This window comes from Triticum dicoccoides, chromosome 6B (genome assembly GCF_002162155.2).
Source record: "Triticum dicoccoides isolate Atlit2015 ecotype Zavitan chromosome 6B, WEW_v2.0, whole genome shotgun sequence".
NCBI lineage: Eukaryota > Viridiplantae > Streptophyta > Magnoliopsida > Poales > Poaceae > Triticum > Triticum dicoccoides.
Window position 1 is genome coordinate 330,911,159 of NC_041391.1, and position 10,853 is coordinate 330,922,011.

Genomic DNA, 10,853 nt, shown 5'->3' on the forward strand with positions numbered 1-10,853 from the left:
CCATGAGATCGTGTAACTCCCGAATACCGTAGGAGTGCTTTGGGTGTACCAAACGTCACAACGTAACTGGGTGACTATAAAGGTGCACTACAGGTATCTCCGAAAGTGTCTGTTGGGTTGGCACGGATCGAGACTGGGATTTATCACTCCATATGACGGAGAGGTATCTCTGGGCCCACTCGGTAATGCATCATCATAATGAGCTCAAAGTGATCAAGTGTTGGTCAAGGGATCATGCATTACGGTACGAGTAAAGTGACTTGCCGGTAACGAGACTGAACGAGGTATTGGGATACCGACGACCGAGTCTTGGGCAAGTAAGCCGATTGACAAAGGGAATTGTATACGGGGTTGATCGAATCCTCGACATCGTGGTTCATCCGATGAAATCATTGTGGAACATGTGGGAGCCAACATGGGTATCCAGATCCCGCTATTGTTCATTGGCCGGAGAGCTGTCTCGGTCATGTCTGCATGATTCCCGAACCCGTAGGGTCTACACACTTAAGGTTCGGTGACGCTAGGGTTATTAGGAAGACTTGTATGTGGTTACCGAATGTTGTTCGGAGTCCCGGATGAGATCCTGGACGTCACGAGGAGTTCCGGAATAGTCCGGAGGAGAACATTTATATATAGGAAGTGCTATTTCGGCCATCAGGAAAGTTTCAGGGTCACCCGGTATTGTATCGGGACCACCGGAAGGGTCCCGGGGGTCCACCGGGTGGGGCCACCCATCCCGGAGGGCCCCGTGGGCTGAAGTGGGGAGGGGACCAGCCCCTGGTGGGCTGGTGCGTCCCCCCTGGGCCCCCCTCTGTGCCTAGGGTTGGGAACCCTAGGGGAGGGAGCGCCTCCACTTGCCTTGGGGGGCACTCCACCCCCCTTGGCCGCCGCCCCCCTAGAGATCCCATCTCTAGGGCCGGCGCCCCCCCTGGGGGCCTATATAAAGGAGGGGGGAGGGAGGGCAGCGGCACCCTGAGTCTTGGCACCTCCCTCCCCCTGCTACACCTCTTCCTCCACCCGCGGTTGCTTGGCGAAGCCCTGCCGGAGTACTGCATCTCCACCACCACCACGCCGTCGTGCTGCTGCTGGAGCCTTCTTCCTCAACCTCTCCTCCCCCCTTGCTGGATCAATAAGGAGGAGACGTCATCCGCTCCGTACGTGTGTTGAACGCGGAGGTGTTGTCCGTTCAGCACTTGGTCATCGGTGATTTGGTTCACGGCGAGTACGACTCCATCATCCCCGTTCTCTTGAACGCTTCCGCTCACGATCTACAAGGGTATGTAGATGCACTTCTATCACTTGTTGCTTATATGAACTCATAGATGGATCTTGGTGAAACCGTAGGAAAAAATTTAATTTTCTGCAACGTTCCCCAACAGTGGCATCATGAGCTAGGTCTATGCGTAGTTCTCTATTGCACGAGTAGAACACAATTTTGTTGTGGGCGTAGATGTTGTCTACTTTCTTGCCGCTACTAGTCTTATTTTGCTTCAGCGGTATTGTGGGATGAAGCGGCCCGGACCGACCTTACACGTACGCTTACGTGAGACAGGTTCCACCGACTGACAGGCACTAGTTGCATAAGGTGGCTAGCGGGTGTCTGTCTCTCCCACTTTACTTGGAGCGGATTCGACGAAAAGGGTCCTTATGAAGGATAAATAGAAGTTGACAAATCATGTTGTGGCTTTAACATAGGTAAGAAAACGTTCTTGCTAGATCACCTATAGAAGCCACGTAAAAACTTGCAACAACAATTAGAGGACGTCTAACTTGTTTTTGCAGGAAGTGTCTTGTGATGTGATATGGCCAAAAGTTGTGATGAATGATGAATGATATATTGTGATGTATGAGATAATGTTCTTGTAATAGGAATCATGACTTGCATGTCGATGAGTATGACAACCGGCAGGAGCCATAGGAGTTGTCTTTATTTTTTGTATGACCTGTGTGTCATTGAAGAACGCCATGTAAATTACTTTACTTTATTGCTAAACGTGTTAGCCATAGAAGTAGAAGTAGTCGTTGGCGTGACAACTTCATGAAGACACAATGATGGAGATCATGGTGTCATGCCGGTGACAAAGATGATCATGGAGCCCCGAAGATGGAGATCAAAGGAGCTATATGATATTGGCCATATCATGTCACTACTATATAATTGCATGTGATGTTTATTATGTTTATGCATCTTGTTTACTTAGAACAACGGTACTAAATAAGATGATCCCTTACAACAATTTCAAGAAGTGTTCTCCCCTAACTGTGCGCCGTTGCTAAAGTTCGTCGTTTCGAAGCACCACGTGATGATCGGGTGTGATAGATTCTTACGTTCACATACAACGGGTGTAAGACAGTTTTACACATGCAAAAACACTTAGGGTTAACTTGACGAGCCTAGCATGTACAGACATGGCCTCGGAACACAGAAACCGAAAGGTCGAACATGAGTTGTATGGAAGATACGATCAACATGGAGATGTTCACCGATGATGACTAGTCCGTCTCACGTGATGATCGGACACGGCCTAGTCGACTCGGATCGTGTAACGCTTAGATGACTAGAGGGATGTCTAATCTGAGTGGGAGTTCATTAAAATAATTTGATTAGATGAACTTAATTATCATGAACTTTAGTCTAAAACCTTTGCAAATATGTCTTGTAGATCAAATGGCCAACGCTCATGTCAACATGAACTTCAACGCGTTCCTAGAGAAAACCAAGCTGAAAGATGATGGCAGCAACTATACGGACTAGGTCTGAAACCTGAGGATCATCCTCATAGCTGCCAAGAAAGCATATGTCCTAGATGGACCGCTAGGTGAAGCACCCATCCCAAAGAACCAAGACGTTATGAACGCTTGGCAGTCACGTGCTGATGATTACTCCCTCGTTCAGTGCGGCATGCTTTACAGCCTACAACCGGTGCTCCAAAAGCGTTTTGAGCAACACGAAGCATATGAGATGTTCGAGGAGCTGAAAATGGTTTTCCAAGCTCATGCCCGGATCGAGAGATATGAAGTCTCCGACAAGTTCTATAGTTGTAAGATGGAGGAAAATAGTTCCGTCAGTGAGCACATACTCAAAATGTCTGGGTTGCACAGCCGCCTGTCCCAGCAGGACATTAACCTCCTGGACGAGGCGGTCATTGACAGAATCCTTCAGTCGCTCCCACCGAGCTACAAGAGCTTTGTGATGAACTACAATATGCAGGGGATGGTGAAAACTATTCCTGAAATATTTTCAATGCTGAAGTCGGCAGAGGTAGAAATCAAGAAAGAACATCAAGTGTTGATGGTCAATAAAACCTCCAAGTTCAAGAAGGGCAAGGGTAAGAAGAACTTCAAGAAGGACGGCAAGGATGTTGCCGCGCCTGGTAAGCCAGTTGCCAGGAAGAAGTCAAGCAATGGACCCAAGCCTGAGAGTGAGTGCTTTTATTGCAAAGGGAAGGGTCACTGGAAGCGGAACTGCCCCAAATACTTAGCGGACAAGAAGGCCGGCAACACTAAAGGTATATTTGATATACATGTAATTGATGTGTACCTCACCAGTACTCGTAGTAACTCCGGGGTATTTGATATCGGTGCCGTTGCTCATATTTGTAACTCACAGCAGGAGCTGCGGAATAAGCGGAGACTGGCGAAGGACAAGGTGACGATGCACGTCGGGAATGGTTCCAAGGTCGATGTGATCGCCGTCGGCACGCTACCTCTACATTTACCTACGAGATTAGTTTTAAACCTTAATAATTGTTATTTAGTACCAGGTTTGAGCATGAACATTGTATCTGGATCTCGTTTGATACGAGATGGCTACTCATTTAAATCCGAGAATAATGGTTGTTCTATTTATATGAGAGATATGTTTTATGGTCATGCCCCGATGGTCAATGGTTTATTCTTAATGAATCTCGAGCGTAATGTTACACATATTCATAGTGTGAATACCAAAAGATGTAAAGTTGATAACGATAGTCCCACATACTTGTGGCACTACCGCCTTGGTCACATTGGTGTCAAGCGCATGAAGAAGCTCCATGCTGATGGACTTTTAGAGTCTCTCGATTATGAATCATTTGACACATGCGAACCATGCCTCATGGGCAAAATGACCAAGACTCCGTTCTCCGGAACAATGGAGCGAGCAATCGACTTATTGGAAATCATACATACCGATGTGTGCGGTCCAATGAGCGTTGAGGCTCGCGGAGGATATCGTTATGTTCTCACTCTCACTGATGACTTGAGTAGATATGGGTATGTCTATTTAATGAAACACAAGTCTGAGACCTTTGAAAAGTTCAAGGAATTTCAGAATGAGGTAGAGAATCAACGCGACCGAAAGATAAAGTTCCTACGATCAGATCGTGGAGGAGAATATTTAAGTCACGAATTTGGTACACACTTAAGGAAATGTGGAATCGTTTCACAACTCACGCCGCCTGGAACATCTCAGCGTAACGATGTGTCCGAACGTCGTAATCGCACTCTATTGGATATGGTGCGGTCTATGATGTCTCTTACCGATTTACCGCTATCATTTTGGGGATACACTCTAGATACAGCTACATTCACTTTAAATAGGGCACCATCTAAATCCGTTGAGACGACACCGTATGAATTATGGTTTGGGAAGAAACCTAAGCTGTCGTTTCTAAAAGTTTGGGGATGCGATGCTTATGTCAAGAAGCTTCAACCTGAAAAGCTCGAACCCAAGTCGGAAAAATGCGTCTTCATAGGATACCCTAAGGAAACCATTGGGTATACCTTTTATTTAAGATCCGAGGGCAAGATCTTTGTTGCCAAGAACGGATCCTTTCTGGAAAAAGAGTTTCTCTCGAAAGAAGTAAGTGGGAGGAAAGTAGAACTCGATGAAGTACTACCTCTTGAATAGGAAAGTAATGCAGCTCAGGAAATTATTCTTGTGATGCCTACACCAATTGGAGAGGAAAATAATGATGATGATCAAGGTACTTCGGATCAAGTTGCTACTGAACTTCGTAGGTCCACAAGGACACGTTCCGCACCAGAGTGGTACGGCAACCCTGTCCTGGAAATCATGTTGTTAGACAATGATGAACCTTCGAACTATGAAGAAGCGATGGCGGGCCCAGATTCCAACAAATGGCTTGAAGCCATGCGATCCGAGATAGAATCCATGTATGAAAACAAAGTATGGACTTTGACAGACTTGCCCGATGATCGGCGAGCGATAGAAAACAAATGGATCTTTAAGAAAAAAACGAACGCGGATGGTAATGTTACCATCTATAAAGCTCGACTTGTCGCTAAGGGTTATTGGCAAGTTCAAGGGGTTGACTACGATGAGACATTCTCTCCCGTAGCGAAGCTGAAGTCCGTCCGAATCATGTTAGCAATTGCCGCATACTATGATTATGAGATATGGCAGACGGACATCAAAACGGCATTCCTTAATGGACATCTTAAGGAAGAACTGTATATGATGCAGCCGGAAGGTTTTGTCGATCCTAAGAATGCTAACAAAGTATGCAAGCTCCAGCGATCCATTTATGGGCTGGTGCAAGCATCTCGGAGTTGGAACATTCGCTTTGATGAGATGATCAAAGCGTTTGGGTTTATGCAGACTTATGGAGAAGCCTGCGTTTACAAGAAAGTGAGTGGGAGCTCTGTAGCATTTCTCATATTATATGTAGATGACATACTCTTGATGGGAAATGATATAGAACTTTTGGACAGCATTAAGGCCTACTTGAATAAGTGTTTTTCAATGAAGGACCTTGGAGAAGCTGCTTACATATTAGGCATCAAGATCTATAGGGATAGATCGAGACGCCTCATAGGTCTTTCACAAAGCACATACCTTGATAAGATTTTGAAGAAGTTCAAAATGGATCAGTCCAAGAAAGGGTTCTTGCCTGTATTGCAAGGTGTGAGATTGAGCTCGGCTCAATGCCCGACCACTGCAAAAGATAAAGAAGAGATGAGTGTCATCCCCTATGCTTCAGCCATAGGATCTATTATGTATGCCATGCTGTGTACCAGACCTGATGTAAACCTTGCCGTAAGTTTGGTAGGAAGGTACCAAAGTAATCCCGGCAAGGAACACTGGACAGCGGTCAAGAATATCCTGAAGTACCTGAAAAGGACAAAGGACATGTTTCTCGTTTATGGAGGTGACGAAGACCTTGTCGTAAAGGGTTACGTCGACGCTAGCTTCGACACAGATCTGGATGACTCTAAGTCACAAACCGGATACGTGTATATGTAGAATGGTGGAGCAGTAAGCTGGTGCAGCTGCAAGCAGAGCGTCGTGGCGGGATCTACATGTGAAGCGGAGTACATGGCAGCCTCGGAGGCAGCGCATGAAGCAATTTGGGTGAAGGAGTTCATCACCGACCTAGGAGTCATACCCAATGCGTCGGGGCCGATCAAACTCTTCTGTGACAACACTGGAGCCATTGCCCTTGCCAAGGAGCCCAGGTTTCACAAGAAGACCATCCACATCAAGCGTCTTTTCAACTCCATCCGTGAAAATGTTCAAGATGGTGACATAGATATTTGCAAAGTACATACGGATCTGAATGTCGCAGATCCGTTGACTAAACCTCTTTTGCGAGCAAAACATGATTGTCGGTGTCAAAACCGGCAGATCTCGGGTAGGGGGCCCGAACTGTGCATCTAGGCGGATGGTAACAGGAGACAAGGGACACGATGTTTTTACCCAGGTTCGGGCCCTCTCGATGGAGGTAAAACCCTACTCCTGCTTGATTGATATTGATGATATGGGTAGTACAAGAGTGGATCTACCACGAGATCAAGGAGGCTAAACCCTAGAAGCTAGCCTATGGTATGATTGTTGTTCGTCCTATGGACTAAAACCCTCCGGTTTATATAGACACCGGAGAGGGCTAGGGTTACACAGAGTCGGTTACAATGGTAGGAGATCTACATATCCATATTGCCAAGCTTGCCTTCCACGCCAAGGAAAGTCCCATCCGGACACGGGACGAAGTCTTCAATCTTGTATCTTCATAGTCTTGGAGTCCGGCCGATGATGATAGTCCGGCTATCCGGACAGCCCCTAGTCCAGGACTCCCTCAGTAGCCCCTGAACCAGGCTTCAATGACGACGAGTCCGGCGCGCATATTGTCTTCGGCATTGCAAGGCGGGTTCCTCCTCCGAATAATTCATAGAAGATTGTGAACACCAGGATAGTGTCCGGCTCTGTAAAATAAATTCCACATACCACCGTAGAGAGAATAATATTCACACAAGTTCAATCTGCTGACGTATTTTGTGGCGTGACGTCACACCACTACCAAGCCTTTACTTGAATTGTTTTTATTATACCACCTCAGCGTGTTTAGCGAAGCGGTTTCCTTGGCACGTCTTGTCGAAGTAGAGATCGTGTTCCCCTTATTCCGGGATTCCCATCAATAAGGACGTGGGTAACCCAACCGCGCCATTGATTGTGGCACTTGGGAGATAAGCGAGTTTTACCAGGCCGGTGGGGACGTATAGTTTCGCCCGCCCATATATAAGGGGATAAGGATCCACCTCTTTTACCTACGCTTTCTTCCTCCTTTGCTTATCCATCTCCGTGCACTCGAGCTCTAGCGCCCAAGTCCGCACATCTCACCTCGACCTTCTCCAGCCATGTTCGGAGCGGGAGGCAAGTGGATGGCCTCCTCCGTTACAGAGGGGCACATCGAGAAGCTGCGCGGTGCTGGATACCTATCCAGTGACATCGCGCACCGGCTGCCCGATGAGGGGCAGCTCATCCCCACCCCCAGGCCCCATGAGAGGGTCATATTCCTTCCCCACTTCCTTCGCGGACTAGGCTTTCCACTTCACCCCTTCGTCCGGGGCCTCATGTACTACTATGGCCTAGACTTCCACGATCTGGCTCCAAATTTCATCCTCAATATCTCGGCGTTTATCGTCGTGTGTGAGGCCTTCCTCTGCATCTAGCCCCACTTCGGCTTGTGGCTAAAGACCTTCAATGTCAAGCCGAAGGTAGTGAAGGGCAGCCAAGCGGCGTGCGGAGGCGCCATGGTGGGCAAAATGCCCAACGTTACTTGGCTCGAGGGTGCCTTCATGGAATCCGTCAAAGGGTGACAATCGGGTAGGTTCTACATCACCGAGTCGCGTGACCCTAAATGGGCAGTGGCCCCCGAGTTCAGATCTGGCATCCCCATGCAGCTCACCTCCTGGAAAGAGAAGGGTTTGCTTTGGGGTAGTTCAGAGGAGCTGACCGGACTCCAGTCCTGTCTCTAGACCCTGGTGAACAAGAAGCTTAAGCTTGTCAACGTGATCCAGGTCATGCTCGTCCGCCGGATTCTCCCCTGTCAGCAACGGGACTTCAATTTGTGGGAGTTTGATCCGGCACAGCACCGGACCTTGAGTAGGCTCTTTGACACTACGTACGAAGCTGCCTAGAGGGTGCTGTTCAAGGGCGCCGAAGCTCCCGCATCCACTACCGAAGATCGCGGATTCAGCATGCAGCATCCGGCTAGCGAGGTAAGCCATGTTATCCTTTATGAGACATTTGCTTTTCATAGTTTGACTCTATGCGGGATCTAAACTCCCAGCGCCTTTAACAGGACTGGCAGAAGACGTCCTGACAGGTTAACTGTCCGGCTCCCCTTCCAGAAGACCCAGCGGACACCCGTTTGACAGGGCTGCTGGTCCCGGCACTTTACGTAGTGCCGGAGAAGAAGGCCAAGAAGAAGGCCACGGGAACCCGAAGGAGTTCCCGACGCCTGGTGGTATTGGACTCATCGTCCGATGACTCCGAGGCGGACTCCTCCCTTGAAGACGAGGGGGAGGAGAAAGAGGCCTCTCCCCAAGCAGGGGGAGAGAAGAAGAGGAAGGCCTCCCCAACAGGGGAGGCCGAAGGGTCCAAGAAGGGAAGGACCCTTCCTCCGGACTGTTCAGCCAACGTCGGCGACGGCGACGAGGAGTGGCCCTCAAGGGCTAAGCCCCTGGCAAAATCGTAAGTATCCGGACTCCTAGATGATTTATGATCTTTTTGTCACATTGTGTCTTTCTAATGCCGCATACAACCCTGTAGTCCGTCCAAGGACGATCTTCCCGCTTCGTCAAGCGGGTATTTGGGCACGTCGGATATGGATTCCCTTCCGACCGCCTCCACTCCTCATGACGCTGACGATGCTGAGGTGGGATCCCAGGAGGGGACCCACCAGGAGGAGGAGGCTCCGGAGGTGCCGCAAGGCAACCTCCCGGACTTTGCACCGGACTCCGCACCAGAACCTGCAGTGGTTCCGGAGTCCGGTAGGCGGCCCCTTCGTAAGAAGGGCAAGACGGTGACACCGGCGGCCTCCGTCCAACCGGAGGCACCGGATAACTTGCTGGAGGCGCTCAACAGCGCTTCCATCGAAGAAGAACACCGCACTTTTATGAGTGCAGTGATTCAGAAGGTTCAGCTCGCCAAGAGCGGGCTGACCGAAGCCTGCAGCAGCCTTCTAACAGGCTTTGAGGTAAGAATTTGAAGATGTGTAATATAATACCGCATAGACAGTAGCCCCTGATGCTCGGTTCGGTGTTCGGAAAGAAAAGCCGGACTGAGGATCTAAAAAGATATACGCAGGAGGTCTAAAAAATATGTCAATATGGGATTGCAGGCTGCGCTGCTGACCTCTTCCGCACTGACTGCAGAGGTCTATGCTTTGAAGTAGAACCTCGAGCGGTCCGAGAGCGAGCTCCGCCGTGCCAAAAAGCAGCTCGAGGACAAGGAAGGTGAGTAACACCGTATTAAATTTGTACCTTACAGAAAAGGATTTTGGTTGCAAGAGAAATACCAAGGATAACGTGGGTACTCCAGGGCCCACGAACGAGGTGGCGACCCTGAAGGAGGCAGTGTCCGCGGCCGAACGCAATGCGTCCGCGGAGCGAGCCAAGCGAGAGAAGCAAGAGGCGTGGGTGGCGGAGGTACAGCAAGAGCTCTAGGCTCTCGTGGAAAAGCACGAGGGTTTGGAGCGTGACTCGAAGACTCGAGAGTCCGAGCTTGCGTCGGCTCTTGAGAGTGCAAAAGCCGCTAAGGCCGAAGCCCACAAGGCCCTCCAGAAAATCGAGGCGTTGAAGAAAATAGTGGCGGGTAAGGCATTTTTCATGCAAAGCAAGCATGTGAATGTGAATTACCTATTACTTGCCTGAATTCGGAGCTCTCCAGGAGCGTTCACAGATCTGCCTTGTAGCGTGTCCGATGCTGCCGCTTTCTACCGGGCTGAGGAGGGGAGCTCGACGGAGAAGGTCTTCTGGTCTCAGTATGCTGAGGCCGGACATCCGGTGCCCCTTAGCGACCAGCTGAAGCAGCTGGTCGAGCTCCACAAGGTGTTCGAACAGGCCATGAAGGGCCTCATAGTTCGGCTGTGGCCCATGGAGGCCATGCCTGGGAGCTACTTCGGCCTGGTGCGGCGGCTGGTGGATGCGTGTCCTTGGGTTGAAGTCGTCAAGCACTCCGCCTGCATTGAAGGTGCCCGTCGGGCCCTTGCCAGTGCAAAGGTGCACTGGGGCAGGATGGACGCTGAGAAGCTTCTGACAGACGCGCCGCCGGCGGGCAAGGAGTATCGTACGCCCGAAGTGTATTATAAGAGTGTCCTGAAGGGTGCCCGCATGATTGCGGGTGAGTGCTCAAAAGATGTAATATTTGAGTAGACTCGCATTGTGTTATCCTGTGCGCTGAAAACTTTGTTCATATGCGCTAAGCAACGCGTATTAATTTAAAATATTACCTTCTGTGCGGCCGTTTATCAAATCTGAGAGATGGCAAGTCGTCGGCTTCAGCCCCCATGCCACTAGTGCTGGGGTGTTCGAGATAAACTTGAGCGCTCTTGTTCCCACTTTTGGGTCCA